The sequence below is a fragment of the Rhyacophila brunnea genome, unplaced genomic scaffold (assembly GCF_057557595.1).
Source record: "Rhyacophila brunnea isolate RB1 unplaced genomic scaffold, BYU_Rbru_1.0 scaffold_22, whole genome shotgun sequence".
Classification (NCBI taxonomy): domain Eukaryota; kingdom Metazoa; phylum Arthropoda; class Insecta; order Trichoptera; family Rhyacophilidae; genus Rhyacophila; species Rhyacophila brunnea.
In genome coordinates this window covers 5,621,923-5,649,079 of record NW_028232882.1, presented here as the reverse complement: position 1 = coordinate 5,649,079, position 27,157 = coordinate 5,621,923, and the positions used below count along the sequence as shown (strand labels likewise).

Genomic DNA, 27,157 nt, shown 5'->3' with positions numbered 1-27,157 from the left:
ATTGAAATTGTTAGTGAAAATCACCAGTTCTACAATATTATGATCAATACATATTTTTAAATGTCAACATAATAAATGTAGGTAGGTAGGTTTTTGCTATAAAATAATGTTTTAAAGAGATTTTAATAGCTATATTTACTGTTTTTTTATGTTTTAATGAATTCCGGTATTAATACCGGTATTCAATAATAAATACCGAAAAACCGTTATTGATATTTTCATTCGGTATTACAATCCCTAGGAGTGCATTTGGGCGCCTGAATAGTACCTTCAAAAGTGATCCCATTGTGTCTTACGCTTCAACGCAATTATGTATGCTACCAACGCTCACGTATGCTTGTGAAACATGAACTTTTAATGTAAGAGAAATCCAAAAATTACGAGTAGCGCAATGTGGCATGGATAGGTGCATGTTGGGCATAACGCGTAAAGATCATAGAATAAACCGATGGTTAAGGAAACAGACAAGGGCACACTATGTAATATAAGTCGTTAAGCAGATGAAATGGCAATGAGCTGGAATGTCGCTCGGCGAGTGGACAACCGCTGGACAAATGCCGTGATACAGTGGTATCCCTCGCGTGGACGCCCTAATACCCGCTGAATAGACGAACTCATAAAGTTCGGTGGATGTACGTGGCAGTAAATAAAGAGTTTTTGCAACATCAGGGAATTTTGTGTCTCAAAAGCGTACGCGATTGTCAGACGCAGCGATTGACAGTCTGTGTTTTTTGAAATTCTATTTTAATAAGTGATGTTTTGACATATTTTTGTTTTCATAATTCAATTTTGTTTGTCTTTTTACATAAATAAAAAAAATCATATTTTTTTGGAATTTGTCTGTTTTTACACTGATTTTAGAATTTGTACAAGTTTTTTTTAAACTTCCCGATATCTCGAGAATTCTCGAGAATTCTTTTCTGGAAATCCCGAATCTCGAGAATTCATAATTTCATAATTTTGGGAAATCCCGAATCTCGAGATTGAGCTCTATGCACAACGAAATTGTATAATTTAATAAGGAATTGACTCAGAATTTCCAGTATATAAGTAAATTAATGTTTAATCTCGGAAATAATATGTTGAAATGATTATGCAATAAATTGCGAATGCGCTATCTCATGACTGACAAAGTTTATTGTGTACTATTTATGTCGGATTTCTACAGTCTATCACCACACTTCGCCACTGTGTGCTATATATACATAGGCTACAGGATGCTGGCATGACCTTTGAAGAATACTGGCAAACGATAGGGATTCCTGGAAGCTTCGTGCGGTGTTAAAATACTCCACCTAACGAAGATTGTATACATAGTTGAGAATACTACGTATTTTATACGAACACATACAAAATACGTCTACACATTGTACCAGATTCCGTTACGTATATGTATGTCTAATCCTACGTTATGTGGCAGGATCATAATGGTTCGTGTGTTTTTTTTTTTACGAAGATTGATTGATATTCGATTAACCCCTTTTCAAATAGAGAGGGTGGCAACACCGCATCAACCATGCCGGACATAAATCCGCCGGGAAATTCAAAAAAAAGTAACCATTCGAGAGACACATCGTTTTGGTAATAGATAATTTTCGGATAATTTTAATTAGCTCATGGTATTATTTTCAAAGACATCTTACAAGAAATAAATATTTTACGTATCACTGTACAAATTTGATTAAGTATCCCTTCATGCACATTCAGCAAATATAATTATAGATAAGTCAGTAGGTGTTAGCAGGTAAGTTTTATCTATTGGCTTTTTAGTAATGTAATTGGTTGGCCCTCATAGTCCAGTGTCAAAGCATTTGGTCTTTCATTCGGGGACCGATTGTGTTCGATTCTAGGTGACGTTACAATAATTATATTTATCTTATTTTCTCAAAGTCAGGGTGTTTGTGATATATCATTTTGTAAAAAAAGAATATAAATAATCTGAAAAACTAAACATTCATTATTACGATTTAGCGATAGCTATTTGCTCTCTCAGCGTGAGGTAGATAACCTATTATAGAGGTTGAATCAAGACGCGATTTTTACCCTCACCTTACCTCATCACTCTACCGATGCTATAGGACTACTTTACCTGCTCGGAATAAAATGTTGCAGGTTCATTAATCTATGAAGTTTCAATATAGACGCGTGATCTATTTGTCTGCACTTCACCACACGATCACTAATGTGACCACTATATCTAATGGACTATTTTTGATAAAGTATATCATATAACTACATAACTTATTTCAATAATCTACTAAATTTGTGACAATAGTGTAGACTATGAATTGTGCATTTTTCATCAATATTGGTTAAGTAGTTTTTAGTTTTAACCGAATAAACGGTTGTATGAGGACCCCACGTTTTAAGTACCGGAAAAAGATGATATTTTACTAAATTTGTTCCAACAATGTAGTCTATAAGTATGTGTAAATCTAATACATATTATTCCAATAGTTTTTTAGTTATAAGAGAACATTAGTAGTAGGTAAGTAAGGCATGAAGATAAATGTAGTATGGGACACCAGTGGGTCTATTCTATACACAAGGCGGCTATCCACGGTAGTTTATCATATTTACGTATTGAGGAGGTTAATTGTTACAATAAGTTAAACGTCTACACCAGGGGAGGGCAAACTGCGGCCCGCCGGGTATTTTTTTGCGGCCCACCATCATTAATTGTACTTCTGATTATGAATAACTTTTTTATAATTTTTTAAAAAATATTGACAATAGATTAAAATTTGAAGAATTTGTTGTTTCGTAAATGTATTATCTCAGTACGTCTTCCTTGCGTCTCGTCTCACACTATGTAACATTTCAATAGATATTGATAGTGTGCCTACAGAGTACAACTTGAGATTATTGATCTGCAGTGTGACACTGATTTAAGAGAATTGCATCGTCGCGAAGAAATCTCCAAATTTTACAATGCCCTTAATTCAGACAAATTCGACCAACTTAAAGTTTATGCAAGAAAAATGTTCGTTATTTTTGGATCAACCTATATTTATGTGAACAAACATTTTCGATCATGAACCTCAATAAAAATTCTTTACGATAAAATATCTCCGATGCCCATTTACAAGCAGAAAAGAGAATATGAACTACAAAATTAACACCTGAATTTAAAAAAATGTTCAATAATGTACAACAGTTTCATTCTTCTCATTATTTTTTTGTAATGTTTATTTTTCGTGATAATAAATAGTGTATATCTAAAAATGGTATTTTACTTGCGGCCCGCTGCACATTTTGAATTCTTGAATTTGGCCCCCCATCCAAAAAGTTTGCCCGCCCCTGGTCTACACTGTCAAAAAGTGCTATGTTTTAACAGCCTCTCTCTTGGCTGTGTAAACTTTGAAAGTGATATAGACAGTTTTGACAGTTTACACGGCTAACTTATTGTAATAATTATAATACATCAATACATAAATATGATAAACTACCCTCGATAGCTACATATTTATAGCAACCTTGTCTTTAGAATAGATGCGCAGCAAAGGTATACAGAGTGGTTTAAATTTCTCCACGGTGCAAACAATGAACGTATATTCTGATGACATTTAACGTGAACATGCAAGCGTATTGTTATAACAAGGAGCTTTCAAATACTTATCAATAGTAAATACTATTACATAATAGTCACCGTCAACATTTTGCAGAATCATGTGATTATATTTAATTGCGTTATTGTTACTTATGGCGATAAACAACTCATTACCTGTATCAGCATATTGATCGGCGATATTAAAATACTGTACCGCAATTCCAAAATTCATTAATATGCATTTCTGTAGTGTCAAATTATAGTACAATAAGTAAAATAACTTACGGCAAAGGTTATTTCCGCGATATCTATATTTTATACAACAGTCAGTTACTCGTATGTCCATTGACATAAGTGACAGTAAGTAGCTGACTCGATTAATATAGTTAGTTCCTAAATTATAAAAAGTAAATATTATTTTGATTGTATAAATAGTGAAAAATAATTCATCGGACATGTCACTCGAATCTAAGTACCTGTTCCGTTACTATTTCAGTCTATGTACTGTCAGTTTATTTATATTATTGTACCGATTGTACCCTTGTACTTATGTAACCATAGATAAACTCTCACTCCTTTATCATCATGAATAACCACGATCTTCTTCATCTACAACACCATCGACCCTCACATCGACGACTCCTACATACTTATTGTAACAATTATAATACCTGAATACATGGATATGATAAACTACCGTCGAATGCCCCCGATAGCCGCCTTGTGTATAGAATAGACCCACAAAAGAAGAAAACATTCACTTAGTTTGTAATTTAAATAATTTTTGCAAGATTTATAAAAAAATATTGATCCAGTAGTACTTTTTTCAAATTAAAATGCAACAAACGAAAAATACACTACAATTTTACAACTTTTTTATTAGGTCGTATTCTTATTTGTCCAGTACAAATCTTGCAATTGATTTTTTACTAACTTTCCGACTAGCTAGACATTTGAAACTTTTAGAATATATCAGAACACGATGCCAATGCATTTTTTTAATACTTTTAGCCATCTTTAAGTAGCATTAAATTCATTTTCAGTTAATTCTGTTTTGTATGAAAAGTTATTTCGGAAGAAATCCGTAATCCAATCCACTATTATTGGTTGCTAGGGTCCTAACAACTAAATTATTAATATATACATGCGTTACTATGGAAATCAATATGAGTGTCAAAATGATATTTCAGTATTATTTCTATCAAATACAATTTTTTTTATCGTTTAAGCTAGTCAAGTCAAGTTTATATGATTCAACAGAAAATTTAAAAACGTTGCATATAAAAAGTTCTTTTTATCTTGTAATTATTATTAAGTAATATAGAATAGAGAATATATAGATTTAATTTTTAATGATGAAAATAAAAAAACAGAATGCGTATAATTTCGTGCGTTGGCACTTCGTTTTATTATTTATTTAATGACCCAGAATTCTACTTTCGTGGAAAATAATTATTGTCAAAGTTTTAAAATAAACGTTGGAAACGTTGACAGAGACTTAATTAAGTGCTGGCATTTCTCAGGGTACGGCGTAAAAAGGGGTTAATTGGGCCATTTTTTTTTCGTACATCACCGGCGTGTGCCGCCCGTAACCGTTTCTTTTACTTAGCCTTCCTTGCCTAGTTGAAGAAATAAAATAAAACGATGCTTTCAAAGTCTCCCTGCATTGTTTTCCTTTCCTAAAAATTATACGTATAATATACGCAAAAAAGGTTTGTGATTGCCTAAACAACTCCTATTAGAAGGGTTAATATCTTGGGGAAGTTTATTTTAATTTAATTTAATTATCGTTATTTATTCTGATTTATTTTAAAGTATGCAAATATTTGGGAAGAACAAAACATTATCAAAGCAAGTAATATGCGTTGGGTAAGATTTAGGCCCACCCTGTGCTAAATGCGTATTACACGAGGACGGCCGAATTAAATGGGTGGTCAAAAAATACTATTGTTTTTATTTTATGTTAAGTATTAAATTGCCAAGTGACCCACATTGTGTCAGTGTTTAAGCAATGTGTATTACTGGTGCTCCCGTAGTCATGTGAAATATGGGTCCTTAATGTATGAGAAATTCAAAGATTAGGAGTAGTGCAGTGTGGCATAGAAAGGTGTATGTTAGGCATAGGGTTTTTAATACCGGTATTTGAAAATTGGTATCCCAGTATTTTTCGATACCGAAATACCGGTTTTAAAAATCAGAAACAAAATGTAATAATTAACATACAAGATTTACTAGTACTTTAAATTTTTGTCGGATTACACGATGTCTGATTTACTTCCGTTGCCCTTCGACATTCTTGGTGACCAGCTATGCCACGTGCAGATTTTCGAAACACATTATTGAATTAATTATTGAAAGTAGGTATTTTCCTAGTTTTATATTTATCCAAATGTGTTTGCCAGTCGCTCGAGGGTTTTAGAAGTTGTCATATTGTGTATTTTTTATGTTTTCCATATATTTCAGGAATACCGATATTAATACCGGTATTTAATAGAAAATACCGAAACACCGGTATCGGTATTTGCATTTGGTATTGCAATGTTATAGTTAGGTATTACGCAAAAAAAAATCAATGGATAAAAAGACACAATATGAGAGTACACGATGTGGTAGACATCGCTAACCTGATGAAATGGCAATGGTTTGGACATGTCTCCCGGCGAGTAGTTAAATACAGTCAAACAGTAATGGGCACTACTAAACAACCACAGGCATGCCCTAAATCCCACTTGATCAACAAACTCATTAAGCTTAGCGGAACAACTAGGAACCAAGAAGAGTGAAAGAAGATATGGGGAGGATTTCATCCTGTAATTGATTGACGACGGCACAAGCCAGATGGAAGATTGAAGACCAAGATGAATGGAACTCTCTTCAGATGAATGAACCAAATCAATAATGTCACAGATTTTCCATTGATAAAGGCACTGAATGCCGAGTGGGGTATAGGAACTGGTCAGGATCCTCAGTAATGAGGTCCGAATAAAGAATAAGGAGATCTATAAGTACTGCCATATCAAAGTAGACCAAAATTCACCTGGTCAAAACTCCAATATTCTCCATGTATCGTAATAGTTTTGAGACTTTGGCCATAAAACAGAAAGATGAAATATCGATACCTATAAAATCTAGTATTGAAAGCGGGTGCTAAAGATTCTATGATGGAAAATTGGATAAAAAACTCAGTTTCAAAAGATATACACGTGAAAGAATGACTCTCTAAAATGTGTATTCAGAAAAACAGAATAGGGAGGACACCTATACGATGATCTGATTAAGTGAAGGATGGACAGTAAGGGTCTCTCAATACCTTTGGCTGTGCAGACAGAGGAATGCATGGACCTCTGCAAAAAAAGAGTCGCGATCCTCGACAGTAAGGGACACGAGAACGAACGATCTAATTTTAACCTAGGGAAAAATATATTAAATATTTTCAGTTAGGTCATTAATATGATATGTCAACCGCAGTAAGGGGTTGGTTTCCCCCACTATCTGCCGCTGAAAATGCTAGAGGTTAAATACCCTAACAGGGGTGCAGAGCCAAAATTAATTAAAGGCGTCTCATAGGTATTATTATGGTATGTCAGTTAACTGTGTTAAGAGTGAAACCACGTCAAAATTATTACCATCACTATTTTTATAGGAAATCTAAAAACACGGTTTTAATTATTGGGTGTTTTTCTTAATCAAACCATTTTATTCACAAGATTATATAAACACATCAGAAATATTCATATTGGTAAAAAAAACAGCTATTATTTTTTTTCTAATGGGTATAATATTACGAAAATGTATATAGATTTAAAAATATTCCACTTTTTAAAATGTATGTATCTATCAATTGTTTTCGAAACATACAAATTAATTAGTATTTTGCGGTGTTTCTATAGTAAGAGTTTTTACAAAAAAAAAATACGTATAATGAATAATTTGAATAGATCCCTATATTAAATTTATATAATCCTATAATTTGTAAATTGGAAAAGCACATTGGCGGGAATTCTATGGATACAGGTTCGAGTCCCGTTCAGTGCCATATTTTTTACTAATTAAATCAATACATTTGATTTTGTATAATTAATAATAATTAATGTCAATCGTATATATATTGTGTCTATATAATGTGAGAAAGGGTAAATTTATTAAATATAAAAATGAATAGATAGGATGTTTTTTTCTACTTGAGGAGTAAGTGAGGAGGAATTGGATATGATTAGTCATTAATTTTAATATAAAATTAAATGATTATTAAGCCTATTTTATTGGAGAAGTATTTTACAATTAGGTACTATATTATAATAATATATAAATTTATGGTTATTTTCGATAGGGTGGTTTGCAATAAATTACTTAATTTTTGGTATCTAATATCATGTTTTTTCATGAACTTGCACAATTACGTTACAGAGCAGACTTGAGGGGAAGTATTATAAGAATTTATTGTCAAATTGCAGGGAAAAAAGTATCATTTTAAGTGATCAATCGATATCGAAAAATAATTAAAATAAAAATGTAACCTAAAGGTAACTCTATTCTGTTTTGGTAGTATATTTGTCACTAAGTCTAGATACATAGTATTGGAAGATCAGAAGCTCACTAAAAGCGATTTAAATTAGAAAATACAATACTCAAATCAATTAAATTTCCACTAACTACATACTCTCAGTCACAGTTGATAGTATTAATAATAATTATATATATTATATATATCAGTGGCGAGGGGTGGAGTGGACCTAAATAGCGCACACTAAACTTTGTCAGGCGTACTTATTTGTTATCATTAAACTTATAATACAACTTGCAGGTGTTGCTGCTTAGTTTTTAAAATTCAATTTAAACATTGCCTAAACGAAATCATAATAGTTTAGGTATGCTATGGGCGATCCGACAAAAAAAAACACACTTTCAGTCAAACTTATTTGTTTTCGTTGATTTTAGAATACTGGTGGTGTTAGTCAGTTTTATAAAACTCATTAAGCGCTGCCAATATTAAATCATTATCGATAATAATTACAAGATAAAAAGAACTTTTTATATACAACGTTTTTAAATTTTCTGTTGAATCATATAAACTTGACTTGACTAACTTAAACGATCAAAAAAATTTGTACTTGATAGAAATACTGAATAATGAAATGTCATTTCATATTGATTTCCATAGTAACGCACGTATATATTATTTAATAATTTAGTTGCTAGGACCCCCTAACAACCAATAATGGTATCGAAATAACTTTTCATACCAAACAGAATTAACTAAAAATTAATTCAATTCTACTTAAAGATGGCTAAAAGTATTTAAAAATGAATTGGCATCGTGTTCTGATATATTCTAATAGTTTCAAATGTCTAGCTAGTCGGGAAGTTAGTTAAAAATCGATTGCAAGATTTGTACCGGACAAACAACCACCGGACAAATAAGAATACGACCTAAGAAAAACGTTGTAATAAAAAATATATTCTACCATAAAATATCTAAAATGATGTATGGTTTAATGCCATAATTTTAGATATTTTATAGATACACGAACATTGTTTGACTATTATCTACTTTGCCTTGGATTAGGCAGGGTTTAATTGAATTTTAAAAACTGACAAACATTATCTACACATTGTAGTCTTAGTGTAATGCATACAAATATGTTTGACTATCAAAGTTTAGTGTGCACTATTTATGTCGGATATTAACAGCCTAACTCTGCCCTTTCCCATTGATATAATGTATTATAATATACATTATGTCAAAGATAAATTTACAATTCAAATGAAAACAATACAAGTAAGGGTTCGTTCAGTGTTTTGGATGAAAATTGTGCATTATTAATGTTTTTATGCTCATTTTTATCATTGGTTTGTAGTTTAATACAATTCTGTTTTGTTTTTAAATAAATCATTGTTTAAATGTAATTAATTTTATGCAGGTATATATTGATTTACTAAAAAATAAATATATGTGTCTTTGTGTATGTTGGAATTAAAAATAATAAAGAATATGTAGGTCCACGAAGCTCATTTGTTCGTATTTAATAGACCGCATATCGTCGGTGTTTTGTAAAAAGGGCGAATCAACCATTTTGGCGAAATCGAGTTTTTAATGAAAATACAATATGTACCCCACTAGCTTTGTTGTGTAAAAACGCCGAATTTTTATCTCCACAGAAAAGTACTTAAAAACGATAATCGACTAAAATTAAATTAATTAAAATTACGAAATAAAAAGCAAATATGACATATTAGGCCTTTTAAAATATTATATAATAATGCCTATTATAATGACAGTATTCTTTCTAAGCTTTATTATAAACTTGTTAGATATTTATAATCACCTACAGGTAAAAAACAAATAAATGTCAAAAGTCAAAAATCCTCCTCCTGTAATGTAGCATTTTGGTTGATTCGCCCTTTTTACAAAACACCGACGATATTTGGCATTCTAGTATATAAAATATATTTACAAACTGCCCGGGACTTAAATCACTACGCACTTAATGTGCGTAAATTGAAAGAATGAAAAAGCTTTCGGAAAGAAAACAAAAAGAATTTCGAGAAAATGTACAACAAAGGGTTTCTTTCGTTACCTCGCTATTCTGAGCAACCCCATTTTACCAGCCATTAGAATTAGTCATAGTAAAACCTAGACGTATTATTCAATTATGCTCTAGGTAGGCTTTATTTAATTTTATCTATGATATAGGTAGTTTTACAACACCAGCAAAATTAATGCAAGTGAAAAAGTTTCTGTGTGATTGAAAAAAACTCACTTACATAATAATTACTCGAATATTAGATTACAGTTCTGCCCTCTTGAAACTGATACCCTTAATTCCATATTAGATGATTAGGATTAGGTTTTAATGTTTAAAACTGCGCATTTCCTACAATGAACAGGACCCCACCCCGCCAAGGATGGCTTCCGCCCGAGTGGCAATCAGTGTTGTAGTGCAAAATAAAATAACTCGATGGTACACAATATATTATATCAACTTAGAATTTAGTTTATGTAATTGTATTGTGTATGACCGAGCGGCAAACGTGTCTACATGGCACTCGAGGTGGTCGGCATCCAGCAAGGGACGACAAACGTATCTGTTTTATTCAGATGTGTCCTGCAGGCTTCAGATGAGACAACTAAGACAAACACACTGGGAAAGCTAGTTCCTGACCGGCCATGGTTGACTTTGCAGCCAAGCTTTGATAGGACATGGGCCGGAAAGCACACGCGGGCACGACCATCAAGACGCTGAACACGTCCTCTGGGACTGCCTGTTGAGGGGATCCGACCGAGCGAAGCTGTTTGCCAGGGTCCGTCTCGTCTACACACGGGCCCGATTGCCACGCCAACTTGATACCAATCAAGGCCAACTTTGAGGAATTTGAAAAATTTGCTGCGTCATATATTATGGAGCACGAAATAATTCCGATCCCTCATTAGATTCATTACTTTCAACTAATGACTTCTCTGTTTCGGCAGAGTTTCAGTACACGGGTATATGGGACACTTATATCATTAAAGATAAATAACGGCAGAGCAAGTCAAGATTAATTTTATTTTCTAAAACTCTTCCTAAAAGCACTAATGTGCATCGTTGCTACATCAGTCCCGTGCAGCATCGCTTCGGGACAAGGAAGTGTGGCACTAAATATTTTCATTTCGACACGCTTATTGCGTCATGAAAGGCGGCCGTGCACAGACCGCGGCTGCATATACATGACGGGTAGAGATGGGGCAACTCAAATCATTGCTTATAATGTGGGGAGTACCATGTTCGAAACATGTGTCTGAAAAATACACATTTTGTTTTTCAGTGTATGTTTGGAGTCAGAGAATAGTCCTAAGTTGAGCAAGTGACTAACATTCATTTGTCGTAAATAAAACAAAAATCTGTTAAGTAATACAAACATCCACTCTGTGTACGCCCACATGATCTTCTTAGGATCGGACATGGCCAAAAAATTTTAATGTGATGTATATTTTAATATTTTTTCCCAACATTTGTGATTGAAGATGTTAGTTAATCTTATACCCCGTTTACACATGCATGGATTTACTATTCACGGTAAGAAAATGTATGGGTAAACATGTATTATCCTGCAGTTGGCAAAATTGCGTGCATGGATCAAACAAGTTTGGAAGCTTCTGAATTTTAATGCGCAATTAAGAATAGCGCCTGCGCAGTAGAACGATAATGGCGAACCTGCCGATTAAAAAAAACTAACCACTCATTAACGTTTAACCGATTTTCAATACGTCCTGTCAAATAGTACTATAAAATGACAATATTGCGTCTCGCTTACTCTTGAAGAATGATACCCCGTTTACACGTGCATGGATTTACTGTTGACAGTAAGAAAATGTATGGGTAAACATGTATTATCCTGCTGTTGGCAAGATTGCATGCATGAATCAAACAAGTTTGGAAGCTTCTGAATTTTTATGTGATAGTAATTTTTTTTCGATCTGCGCCTGCGCAGTAGAACGATAGTGGTGAACCTGCCGGCAAAAAAACGAATTTTCAGGTTGACCGATTTTCAGTAGCTGTCAAATAGTACGAAATAGTACCATAAAATGACAACATCGCGTCTCGCTCACTCTTAAAGAATGAATTGGAGAGACAGTCAGCACTTTTACGTGTAAACAGTTATTGTCACGATAGTTTAAAATAAGCACTATTGCCGACAGTAAATCCATGCCCGTGTACAGGCGCTATAAGTTTATAAAACATTTCAAACACTGCGACATCTAATTATATTATGTCAAAGGTAATTTATAAGTAAAAGTTTAATTGCTCGGTTTATAATGTCCGCTATTAAATGTCTCCGAAATGAGAAAACGCCTGTTATAAATCACCTCGAAATTATTCCGGAAAAGGCTTTTCGAGACAAGTTTATTGCTTCGACGGAGAATGTAATTCCGCATTTAACATTTTTCATTAGCAGGTACTACATACACTAGGGATTGCGATACCGCGATTTCAAAACCGGTATCCAAATATTTTTAAATACCGGAATACCGGTATTGAAAATCAAACGATATCGATATATTCGGTAATGGATTTTTAAATAAAATGTCTTAATTAACATAAAAGGTTTAACAGGACTGTATTTTTTGTCGGATTACGCGATGTCTAGTTGACTTCCGTTGCTCTTCGATGTCCTCGGTGAACAGCAACATGTGCAGATTTGAGAAATATATTTTGCATTATATATATTTAATTCCTTAATTTTAAATTTGTCTTATATTTTTGCCAGTCGCTCGCGGGTTTTAGAAATTGTCAGGTTATTGATCATGATATCTGTGCTACCTAATTTTTCGATGTTTATCTACTAAAGAGTAGTTTATACAGCATTCGAGAAATTTGCAGCGTCGTATGGGGAGCGGGATAGTCCCGACTCCTCTGTAAACTCATCCATTTCAATTCGTGACACTCGGTATGCGGGTACACAGGGCGCTTAACGTCAGCGGACAGCAGAGCCAGTTCAAAAAACAAAAAAAATCTTTCTCAACTTTCTTCTTTAAGCACTACGGTGCATGGTTGCAGTATCAGTCCCGTGCGGCTCCATCTCGGGATGAAATGAGCACTTAAAATCACGTTTAAAGCGTCATGGAAAGCGACCGTGCATATCCACGGCTGTGCGTATATGACGGGTGGTGGTGGGAACTTTAACGTAGTAAATTTTACTGAACAAAAAAGGAAACAAAATTCTGTTTGATTTTACTTCTTACGGGATGAAAGTAAAGATATTGCTAAGTGTAAAAAGTGCAACAAACTAATAAAACAGATAAAATTACCAATGGGCCATATACATATAATCGAAGAACACATAATATAAATTGATTGAAAGATAACTCGAAAAAGAAAGTCCCAATAGTTCAACTAATACGTATATGTAAACATCAGGATATCTACCATATCTTTCCTTTACTTATTTTTAAAGGTTTAGATATAATATGTACTTATTTAGCTATTTTCCTATCAAATATTAATATTTTAATAAGATTTTTATATAGGTATATTATATATTTTGGTAAATACTGTTTTTTCCATATAATTCACGAATACCGGTTTTCAATAGGAAATACCGAAATACCGGTATTGGCATTTTCATTCGGTATTGCAATCCCTAAGTACTACATACACCTACCCAGTTTTCGTTGAATTCGCGGTGCTAAATCAACACAAATTCAAAATCAATACTTTCTTAGAACGTGAAAGTGACAAGGCAACCGCATGACAGCATTTCCTATTATTTTGATATAATCGGGTGGTACGCGGAAAATGATGTAGGTCGGTTGGATTCCGAAGGGTTAGGTAGCTACCAGTGGTCGTGGCTGACTGGAGATTTACCCTTACTGAAGAATATATCATAATAGTGGTGACATTTAAGTTTTCTTACAACCGGCTCGTAAAGGAAGATTTTATTTTAACGTACGTATCACTAATTCCTTTTATCGTGTTAACTGTCAATTCATCGTGGAAATGCATTATTATTTTTTTTACCATGTCCGATCCAAATAAGTTCATAGAAGTTTGTGTTAACAGATTTGTTTTTACGAGAACTTACTTTGACAGTTGAAAATGTCCTTCTGAGGCGGACGAAATTGGTACAGATTTTATGTAAAATTGCAAGAAGTACGATAAAAATTGTCTGATAATAAACCTGATGCACAGACTTTCGATGATATCTAAAAATAACTAAGTATGAAAGCTAATGTAACGTTGTTTCTCCCGATTATAAATATTGCTTTTTAGTAAATTAATAAATAATTACAAGATAAAAAGAACTTTTTATATACAACGTTTTTAAAATTACTGTTGAATCATATAAACTTGACTTGCTAGCTTAAACGATCAAAAAAAAATTGTACTTGATAGAAATAATACTGAAATGTCATTTTGATTTCCATAGTAACGCACGTATATATTAATAATTTAGTTGCTAGGACCCCAGACCTCTAGCAATCAATAATAGTGGATTGGATTACGGATTTCTTCCGAAATAACTTTTCATACAAAACAGAATTAACTGAAAATAGATTCAATTCTACTTAACGATGGCTAAAAGTATTTAAAAAATGCATTGGCATCGTGTTCTGATATATTCTAAAAGTTTCAAATGTCTAGCTAGTCGGGAAGTTAGTTAAAAATCGATTGCAAGATTTGTACTGGATAAACAACCACCGGACAATTAAGAATACGACCTAATTAAAACGTTGTAAAATAACTACATACCTTCAACAGTAAACGTGTAAAAACTACACAATATTAATTTAATAATTATAGTTAATGAATTAATAGTTTCAAATATTGTGATGCATACTTTCCTGTTTGAATTCCGTAATAAATAATATGTAACCATGTATATGACTCGTGTGAAAACGAGAAATGTGATCAGTCACAATAAACTATAACCATAATTTAGATAGTACAATACATATGCACAGGCATAGAAGCGTGGACATTGAAACAAGAAATATCACGGAAAGTTCAGGCCTTCATGACGAGGGTTTATAAACGAATATATACTCAAAATCCCTTCGACCAGTGCCGGGTTTAGGAACGTGAAGGCCCGAGGCACTGACTGATTTTGTACGCCCCCACGATAAAAAATACGTTAATTGCTACTGCCAACGTCCCTAGTGAAAATAACAATCTATCCCTATCCTAGAATCACAATATGTAACTAAAAATAATTATTTTTGAAGGTGATAGTAATGACAGGTAATAATATTTTTTTGTTGTGTACACATGTGTATCTGTTTGAGTGGGTAGTTTTGTTATAGGCCCCTTTGATGTTAGTTGTAAGGATTTTGGCATACCTTCATATACCTATTAATAATTACATAAATAGTTTGAACTGATTCCAGCGAGTCTATTCTATACACAAGGCGACTATCGACCGCTAAAATGAAAGTATTTATTACATATTTATATCGAGGTATTATTGTTTCAATAAGTTAGCTGTCTTACTAAACAAACAGTCAAAACTGTCTATCTCGCTCTAAATTTTATCACACTCAAGAGAGGTGCTGTTAAAATATAGCACTTATTGCAACAGTTACAACCAACTTATGGTAATTGTTACAATAAGTGCTTATAATTTGATACAAATTACAAACCTACCCTAAGTTTGATAATATTTATCACTTTATCACGGTCGATAAGTATAGAATAGACCGACAGGTTCGTTTTTAAAATTTCTAATGGATAAATTGCGTCATCTGTCACAAAAAAAATGCGGTTGGCTTCTACTTAGGGTGTGACTAAAATATTAACACCCTAAAATGAATGGGAAATGAACGAGAAGTTATACGTCGTAATGCAATTAGAAAATTACAGTGCCTCTGCCACATTATGAGAGGATAGAAGTACAGAATTTCGTTAACTTTTTGAACCCCTGGATACCTACTATATAAAGCCACCCTTTCCCACTACAGGTTTAAACCAGTATTTAACAGAATATAGGTAAATAACAACGTTATGTATCAGTGTGTTGCCTAAAATATTATTAGTAAAATAAATGAGATTAATAAAATGAATACGTACTTATGTCAATTGCTTTGGTATGTGTTAAATATCATCAAATGTGCTATGATATAAAAATAGGTAAATCATCAGCAGGGTGTATGTAGAACGGTCGTTTTTATCAGCTTGCTGGATGGCAGAAAGTCCCTCAAGAAAGACATACTTTGAGACACCTTTACTTGAGGTTGTATGGATACTATCCTTACATACTGTAGCTTAGACACTAGATGATATTTATATTTGGCCACGTATTTTTTCCGACTTATACGCGGTGAAATTGAAAACTCTGTCATTCTTGGTAATATTGATATGTGTGTCCCTGATAACTATGTTAGAAATCGGGAGCATCAGTTGTTTGTTCTCGCAACCTGCCATTGGTAATGCCAATTGGGAGGGCAATAACTCTGCTCAACCAAATCACTCGATACGCACGGATATTGATTGATATGCACAGATTGATATACACAGATATTGACATATTATTCCACCTGCGTGAGGATGAGTATAGGTGGGCATTGTTTTATACATTCTTAAAATAGGGTCTGCCTAGCCCATTCGGTGTACTTCCTTGTATCTAATTTATATATATATTTTTGTATTTACACTTTTCCATTGTTTAATAGCTTTTATATAATAATATTTATTTATTTCTAAATGTCATGTGAACGACATAAATTAATAATTTTTAATGTTCACTATATGTAAAAAAAAAAAATGAAATTTGAATAAAGGATGCAAATCTTGACAGCATACTCATTGGTTTGAATTTTTCCGAACGCACACAAAAATGGGAGCGAATTAATTCCCATTCACGTACCTATGCTATAAGTGAGGATGAAGTTGGATGAATTTAATGAGAGAAATTGATGGGAATACATACGTAGTAGGAAATATTCGCCGTTAAATACTGTAGGCACATTATATTGAAATTCTGTTTACTTCAAACCATGATCACCAGCTTGATTGGAAACCTATATTTCCGTTTAAAGTAGGACAGGTTTATTTGCTGAAGTCAATTGCCAATTTAACCTTTTTATAAGTGATTTGTAATACCTATTGAGAATTCGCGTGATTGGGAGAAGGTGAGCAATTATTCATCTCATTTGTACGCCCTCTCGGCGAAACCACACATTCCCAACCTTTTTCAAGTCGTGACCCAATTTTATCGAAGTCAAGTCACCTGCGAGCCCGATAAATTGTAAAAAATATTTTTAAAATGGTAAAGAAAACGCATCGAAAATGGATTTTTCAGTATAATTTAATTTGATGTAATTTAAACTTAAGACATATTTTATGCGATGGTTGACTCGTTAACTAGCTTCAAAATTCGCCGTCAACTGTCGCCACTGATCACAAAAAAACTACTTCAATAGTTCCAGATAGTAAGCTGGGAAAATTCAAGAGTGTTAATTTGCATTCTAACGTGTGTGACATCAACTTTCAAAATAAACTGATACAGTATCTCTATTAGTATCTCTAAATAAATATAATAACATATGTCCTAATTATGGATTATAGTATGTTTTTTATTTATAAAAATAAACTTAAGTAAACACTTCCAGTTTTAGTATTTATTCAGAGTTCACAGAGATTAATTAGTTCAGTTCAGATAGGTATCACATTTGACAACTAGAAACCACAATTATCACTGACAATGAATCTCGATAGCGTAAAGTGCTTAGTTTCAAAATAGAGGACCTGTATGATCAAAAGGGTCAGAGCTAATCAGAATAAGCTGACTGGCTGTAAGAGACTGTGAGAGATAAAAATTACGGAGTTAACATAGAGCTAAATCCTATTCTGTCTACATAGCGCTTACGGCATCCAATAAATGGGCCGCGCCATTTACGGATCTTTTTTCGAAGTCACGCCGCTACAGAATAAATTAAAAATACTTTCCCAACACTAACTCAAAATGTCGATTTTTTCGTTGGACGTTGACTAGGGGTGAGATTTGGTTCAAAATCATTATTTTTTATGTATATTGTTTCAACCGGTGATCTCACAGAAAACCCTTGGTGACCCCACTTATAGTCGCGCCCCATAGGTTGGGAACCTAAACTGAATTCTACTATTAATCTGCATTTATGAAGTTATACTTCTTTTGGGGCGTTTAGTAGAGAGTGAAATTGAGACGTTACGAAAGTGCCCGACAGTGTAAAGTTAGCTGTGAATCAGTCAGTTGTAGACAAATGCAAGTTTGATAGTAGAATTGTTCCGTTGCTTTGGCAATAAATTTATTATTGTAGGCCATTTGCAATTCCTTACATAAACAAACGATAAAACTTCAGAGTGAAAGTTGTTACTTTAAAAATAAAAACAACGAGAAATAATATTATATTAGAAATAATTTAGTAATATGGGTTAAATTGTATAGAAATAAACCAACAGCGCTCCAATAAGCGGCCCTTTTTCCTGAGTGTGTAATTTAACAAGATATTTAAGAGCTAGTCAAAGAATCTAGGTTACCACAAGTTTTGTTTTTGTTTTGTTACGCACTTGACTTGACTTTAGATCTTCCTTCAGTGATTTTGGGGCTCACGTACGTTTAGCATTATCCCTTTTGTCTCTAATCTTGATCTCTGGGTGAACGTTTCGCTTGATTCTACGTGGTGATGTGAATTGCCCGGTCCTTGATGAGGGCCGGTAGATGCTGCAGCCTCCAAGTTAAGGTGTTGTACTTCGAATCCATTCTGTGGCGATGTGAGGTTCCCGGTTCTTGATGAGGACCGGGAGAGGCTGCTGTCTTCAAGTTCAAGTGCTGTAGTGAAAAAAACGATTTTGAAAATTTGCGAAAAAAATTTTCAAAATTAATAAGTAGTAAGAGCCTGGTGCACTCTTCGTTCGGCCACCGCATCCTCTTCTTTGCTTCGCGACGTTCTAATCCGTTGTATCGGCGATCTTCATTCTTCTTATCGTCGGCGATGGTGCGTCTTCCTTCTGGGTTTCCTTTTCTTCCACCCTTGTTGAGGGGTGACCTCTTGGTTTGGTTCCGGGAGTTCTGTGTCCGAATCGGGTATGTCGTCTGGTAGGTACTTGAGCTGGCGTGGGAGGTACTCCTTTATTATTTGGTGAAATTCTCGGACTAGTCTTCTTGATATATTTATTTGAATATTATCGTCGTCGTGAAGGTTCATGATGATCTTTGTTGTTTCACTGATTTGAGGTTGTCGGTTTTTGCCTGAGGTCTTAATACTCTCCAGTTCATGGCGAAGCTGTGCGAGTTGTATTTCGGAGAATATCTTTAGTTTGGGCTCATCTCCTTCAAGGTCTAGTTCGACTTTATGTTTGCTCGCTCTTTTGAGGACGTCCGTTATGATTCTTTTCGCTTTTGGCGTTGAGTTGAAGTTTTCCTCGAGGCCCATGCGTTCATAACATTCTGAGGCTGTTGTTGGTAGAGTGCTCGCGTCGTTGTCGATTAGGTTATTCGCTATGTTGAGGATGCCATCAATGTATTGTTTGGCAATGATGTTGGTCTCTGCGATGTTGAGTGTTGTCATTATTTCTGCCGTGGCGTCTGCGGGTATTATGTTTGTGTCAGGTTCCGGGTTGTCGTCAGCTTCCGGGTTGTCGTCTGTTTCTGGGATATTTCCGGTCGGCGACATGTAAGGAGAGCCCGTTGGAGTGAACAGGCTCTCGTCGCCGTTGCTGCTGAGGTCAGCATCCGGGATATCTCTGGGTATTGCTGTTTTGATTTCCGGTGTTTCTGTTGTGATTTCCGGTGTCTCTGTTTTCGCTTTCGGTGTTTCAATTGTTGCGGTTACCGGGGTGACCGCAATTTTGATTTCCGGGGTCTTGGTTATCTCTTCATCTGTCGGGCTGATGACTGCTTCCACTTCCTGAGGCTCAGCAGTACTGTGAGGTCTGGTCGGTGCATGTGGGAGAGCAGCGTGGGAAATGGTGAGGTCCATTTCCGTAAAGGCCTCCGTGTGAAGTATGGGTATGTCTGCGTTGAGATCTGTCTACGTTTGTGTAGTTGACATCGTGCTGCGAGTTGACATCTTATTGCAAGTAGTGCTGAGGTGTGTGTCTCTGGCCCTCCTTGGGGTTTCGACTTTGATTCTGCGGTGTAAAGCGTATTGCAGAGTGTGTATGAGCCTCCCTCTGTCATTGTCGAAGAGTTTGACTAGGACAAGAGGCATCGGATGCTGGCTCCTGCCCTGGGTCATTCTCTGGACGTTGACGATCGGGAAGCCTCTGCGAAGGAGATCATTGGTGATTCCAAAGAAGTATAAATTCTAACGCGCGTACATAAGTACAAACACCGATTTTTTATTATAAGCGGTTCGCAATGTCGCGAATTTTAACAACCGGCTCTTGCGAATGAACACGAAATATGCGGGAAGCCATCCCTGATATCATTACAAACCTCTTGTATCGAAGGCTAAACTTTATCGAGTGAAGGTAAATTGCTGACAAATAGTTTTCTCTAATCTCGACTAAAATCTGCTACGAACGACATTTTAATAGTTAACTATATTAAAACTACGGAAAATAATTTTGTCGGCAGGCAAACTTTGAAATGAATTTAGGAAATAATATGGTATTACAGGAATTAATATTTATTATAAATAAAAACTTTTTTATACGGATTTTGATGAGTTGAACTTTTAACTATTTTCCTGGGCTAGATTACCGATATCAAAGTTGTACCAATTTATTATAAAACTAAATGAAGGTACAAAACAAAGCGTCTGGACTAAAGCTAGAGAGATTCAAATAAATGATTCCTCGTCATTTATAGCGTGGTTAACTTGGTAACAATCAGAGAACACAACAATAATGGGAAATGGGTACTCTTTTGGATGAGTTTGTGAGTAGTGAAGGAGTATTTGACATAAAGTCAAAAGCAGTATAAAGTTTATTTCAGTATAAATATTATTGTTTTTCATTTAGTTAATCTAAACAAGAAGACAGTATAACGAGATTCATAAGCAAAAACACAGGATCGATTGAAAATATACTGGTTTTTGCAGTACAGTTCGGTTATGAGGAATACAGCGGAAAACACAGTTTGAAAATGCCCAATATACTGGATTATTTGTTAGTTTGGGTTAGTTTAGGTTGGCTTAGGTGAGGTTAGGTAAGGTTAAGTTAGATTTGGTTAGGTTAACCTAACAAATAATCCAGTATATCGGCTATTTTCAAAATGTGTTTGCCGCTGTATTCCTCATAACCGAACTGTACCGTTTTTGCTTATACCATAAATCAAAAGACTCATACACATTATTGAAAAATTTCTTAAGAAGAGTTGATGAAACGTGAATGTCTTATTATCTCAGTTCGGCTGAAAAATTACTGATAATCAAAACCTCAACAACAAATCATAAATTCACCAAAACCAATTATTGACAATTAAAATACAGGTGATCGCGCGCGCCTGTGCAGACCGTGCGCTTGCTACAGATAACATTACCGTGGCAGAGTGTGCACGAAGGACTGTGAGCTAAGATTGCGAGACTTCCTCACCTCACCATTATCAAGGCTAGTGCCCGGAGTTTTCAAGTCCACCCTACCACTCCGAACAACCCACACAACATTAAAGTCCATTTAAATTATCACCATATATAATTTATATTACATTAGGGACGTAATGATGTAAATTAACTTTGAGCAGCTTTTAGTTACTTTGTTATTATAATAAAACAAACTTTGGTTCATTTCATTTTCTACGGAGTGACAGTAAATAATATTAAATTTATTATAAAAATGTTTACGCCCTAGATGTAAGTCTCAAAAGAAAATAAAAGTGTTTTAGCACGTTTTTACCACTTATTTACGTACACGTGCTTCATTTTCTTCGAGACATTATATTTTTTAAGCAAATTTACAGTACAATATAAGTTTATTGCGCTGTAAAGACACCTGATGTAGTTCAAAATAAAATTTACAAAGATTTTTTCTTCATGGTAATTTTCAGCCTTTGTTTTAACTTTGTTTCACATATTTCGTTCTTTATGTAAATACTTGATAAACTTTTTTTCGCTGTATATATTATATAAAGGTTGTTAAGCCAAAGGGGCGATTTGAAACTTTACAGGAGAACATAATTTATAATAATAAATTCGCGCATGTAAGTTTATTTCACTAACGTCCTCACAAGAAAATAATATGTATATTAGTCATGGAATAACTCTCCTGAAAATGAAATTCCAACAAAGTTATCTTGTAATTAATTTTCGTCGTAATGTTCGTTACGCGTTTTTTGTTTAATAGCTCCTGTACACGTGCATGGATTTACTGGCAGCAAGAGTGAGTATTTTAAACTGTCGTGACAATAACTGTTTACACGTAAAAGTGATAAGTGATAAGAAGTCTCTCCAATTCTTTCTTTAAGAGTGAGCGAGACGCGATGTTGTCATTTTATGGTACTATTTGACAAGTAGTGAAAATCGGTCAACCTAAAAATTCGTTTATTGTTCATTTTTTTGCCGGCAGGTTCGCCACTATCGTTCTACTGCACAGGCGCAGATCGAGAAAATCCTACTGTCGCATGAAAATTCAGAAGCTTCACAAACTTTTTTGATTCATGCATGCAATCTTGCCAACTGCAGGGTAAAACATGTTTACCCATACATTTCTTGTTGTGTCTGTGATAATACTTACTGTCAACAGTAAATCCATGCACGTATAAACGGGGTATCTACTTATAAGAATCTCAATATCTTGTTAACTATATACTCACACGTCTGGACAATAATTAACAAGTTGCTTTTTTACGATATGTATTTATACACAGAGCATAGAGGTAATAGGTTGAGTGAATGGCTAACTACTATTTCAAGTCTTTTCGTATGGCGGCAGGACGTAAAATACAACATAGAAACCAAAACGCAGATACCAATTTTGTAAAACGGTTTAATGGTAATAATAATTGTTAAAATCCTTCTGTAACCAGGATTAGAGTAGGGCATCCAATTAACCGCGGGAAAAATACTACCCAGTTAGCGATTTTTACGAATAACTAACCGGTTAACCGGTTTAACACGGAAAAATAGAGAAAAATACGTTGCATGTTTAAATATTTTATACTTTCCATTGTATTTCGATCCATATTATAGTACTTAAAATAATACCTTCCTAACTATCAACAACCAACATGAATGTAATTAATTTTACCGAATGTAGGTACTTAATAAAATTTGGCTTATTTTTTGAGTAAGCTACTACGCATAGAAAGTGAATCTAGCTTAATAGTTGGAATTTGGGGAGATTCCTCTTGTATTTAAAAAAGGTTGTATTAGTTGAATAGCTCCCAGTAATACTAATAAGGATTATCAGTTTATTGTAAGGTAGTAAATAAATTTAGTAGATAATATTATATTTGTTGTCATGCCGCCCTGCGCAGTTTTTGATGTGTACTTTAACATAATTCGATTTTTTTATTTGTACAAATAGCTATTAAGATTTTTGTCGGTTAACCGAGTAAAATTAACCGATTTCGGTTAAAACTTTAAAAGTGAGATGGAATAAGGAATAGGCAGGGCAGCTTGACTCCAAAATGAATAACTCAGAATTTGGTGCGTGAATGAAATGAACCCTGGTTTTATTATCTCCTTCCAAATAAATATCAATTTAATTATTACAGGTACGTTTACAGATTATAATTGAGATGAGTGAAATCACGGTTATGCGTTCTGACGAATTGCGAAGTCGATCGGGCGGAGCGAACGATAACCTTACGGTTAAATCTTTGATAACTGACTGACATATTGATTTCATGTAATTAGTATTTTTATAGTGATTCGATACAATAGAAAATGCTGTTATCGCTACTTGAATATTTTGATAATCATGCTTTGTTGTGTAATGCATGGCTTGTTTATAAATAATTGATTTTAATTTGTACAATTAAGCAGTTTTAATAATTAGGCAAGATTGATTTTCATATAAACAATTTTTGTGCAAATCATGATAAATCGTTTTGTAAATTATAAATAATTGATTAATATAATTATTGAATTATTTTTGCTAAATTAGCTTTCTGTTAAAAATTGATTGATTCACATAAATCGCTTATTTTGCTATTTCAACAATATTATGTTGCAAGATACATTGTAATTATAAATTAATGGTTTCCTGCCAAGTTATGTGGATGGTAGGGTATTGACTTCCCTACAAAACCAGTTTGAATGATCTAGATTAGAGTGCATTATGCTTCATTATTGGCGGCATTAACTGTGTAGAACTGGATACATTTTTGAAATGCGGTCGTCAAATCTTTTTGACAAACTGTCATATTGATGTGACAGTTTTTAAAAATCTATAAGAAAAATCATTGGAAAGTTGTCATCTGTCTGTACCGAAAAAAGTACTATGTATATTTTGGATTTTTATTTTATTTACTACAGATTGATAATAATTTTAAACCAAAGAATAACGTCAATAACAAGAAAACAGTGTAGGCAAAAGGATTAAAGTTAACCGAATTGATTATCATCGGTGAAAACTTTACAAATAAAAAAAATGTTAGATGAGGTACCTAATTGGTAAAAAAACAAGTCCAAACTTCATTCTTTTCACTCTTCATTTTGTTGTGAGTCTGGATTTGAATTTTGTGCCACATTTTCAGAATCACCATCTACAAATCAAATGTAATTTGACTTCATAACTCCAATTAATAATTCGAAATTATTCAAAATGAAATAAGCAGTGGCGTAGCTAACTCATTGCGATAGTGTACAAAGAATTGAAGTCTGACAGTGGACCCTAAATATCAGTTAGATAATAAATTGTTTTAGGCGGTAACTGGATTTTGTTTGTTGAAACACATGAGGGATCTTGTGATATTAGATTTATTTGGAGTTGATTATAATACATATTGTTAATTATAATTTATGTGAGTGAGTCATGGCCCCCACATCCTGAAGAGGGCCCCCAGGCTAGGATCTTTGACGGACCCCCTACCTATCGCTAAAGATAAAGGCAATGTGACGCTCTACAGTAGCATTTTCCAAATGGTGTACGCGGTAAAATTAATGTGAATATTTAGTGTTTTTCGTATATTTGAAATCATCTATTTGAATTATGGAGTTGTCGAGTATCGATACACAATTAAAAAATGTATCGTACAACCACATAATTTTAAATAATAATAATATTGAAGATAAATAGCGCTAAAGGCGACTTTTTTACTATTTGAGAGAATTTGTGATGTGTGTTTAAATCACTTATCTGATCGATTCGCCACGCCGGGCCCTTCCTGAGCCCGGGCCCCCAGGTTAGAGCCCTGTCAGCCTCCCCTTTGTGGGGGCCATGGAGTGAGTGTATAATTCGTGTGCCTTATATCGAGGCCTTTGATGGACTGAGCTCAGGCGGACGCTACAGAACCCCCTCGTAGTGATTTAATGCAACTAGATCGTAGCAACTGTATAGTCATTGTCAACGTGGAATAATATCGCATAATTAAGAACATATATTATGATATAAAATTTTCTTGAAAACTGATAATAAAATGCCTTCAACTCTAGTTTAATTTATCAATCTGTTTACATAATTTACTGGTAGATGTAACGGTATTTTATACAAAAAACAATATTCATTTACGTACATATTATTACAGCCTATGAAAGCATAAATATATAACGCAGAATACCTGTAGGTTGATATATTGCAGAAACTATTACATTATATTATTAGGTATATTTATATGCCTGCAATGTTAATGATATAATGTATTATTCAATTTATTTTTATTAAGGGCGATAAACAGTGGTATACATTTTTTTATAACACATTGTATTTTGTTTCAATCGGGTTTGCTTTATATTTTGGAATATTATTTTTAATTATATATGGACGATCACTCTGGTAATAATAATATGTGGAATTGTAATTGAATAATAATCCAGATTCTGGCTTTTATTATTAATGTGAATGAATATGATATTAAATAGCCCTAGGAAGGAATCTTCGTTATAGATAATATCATATTCTAATATCAGTTTTATATATTATATGTACCCTCAGGCTATAGATACATAATATGTACCTATACTAAATTACGGGCGGAAATAATGGCATATCATATTTTACAAACACCGATGTTTTCTTGATTTTTGCATATCGTCGATAACTTTCTACAAACACGTATCTCATTTTTTGTCAATTTTGAGTTACTAGGTCAAAAGATGCAGAATAATAATACGCACACACGTACCCTAAAATCTTACAAAAAACTCATATTACAATAAAAGACTTGTATAAATAATATTATAAACTTGAGATATAAGCTTTCGAGATGTGGCTGTATAGACGCATCCTCAAAATTCCTTGGACTGAACGGGTGACAAAATAAATGTTGAAGTTCTCAATCGACCCCAACTTGTCATTCAAGGAAAGATCAATGGAAAGCATAGCAGAGGACGGCACCGCATTTCGTGGCTTAAGAACCTCCGTGATTGGTACGAGTGCAGTTCCACTGAACTGTTCCGGGTAGCAGACGACAAATATAAGATCGCCTTGATGGTGACCGACCTCCGCTAGGGGATGGCACAATAACAAGATGAGATACGTGTTTGTAAGTACACAGAAAACTGAACACAGCACAATGATTGTACTGAAGTTTTTTCTCGTAACTCAAGATACCTGTTTACTGTAGTAATGTTGTGGAATGGTTCACCGTAAAGTTTCAACAAATTATCGTATTTTCGACAACATGACTGATGTGTCAAAAGTTTAATGCGATAGATTTAAGAAAAAGAACATTTTTTTCATGAACATAAATGTGTACCAAACTATAATAAATGGATATATTATGAAGCGCCTAGTTTCAAAAGCCTTTAAAACGATTTTAGGTAGTTCTGAGAAAAATGAGAAAAACTCATATCTATTAAATCTGTGAACTTTATGTACTTATTTATTTTTTAATTCGTACATTCTAAAAAGTAGTTTGTCTTTCCATTTTAGGGGTATTTGAAAAACACACCCAACTATTTAAGCGGGTTTTAAAAATTACCCTAATTTTTGATCATACGTATTGACGGTTTTTGGCGTTTTTTAAAGTTCAATATTTGGCCATCATATAGGTAACAAAAATATCCATCTAAATACATACCTATATGACTCAAAAAAAATCAAAAAC

General features: G+C 33.9%; 1 protein-coding gene across 1 annotated transcript in view; it reads right to left on the bottom strand.

Annotated features, from left to right (window-relative positions):
* The window catches only part of LOC147069965 (thrombospondin type-1 domain-containing protein 7B-like), a 116,430-nt gene that overhangs the window by 44,012 nt on the left and 45,261 nt on the right, over nucleotides 1-27,157 (bottom strand). The gene's annotated exons all lie outside the window — the stretch shown is intronic.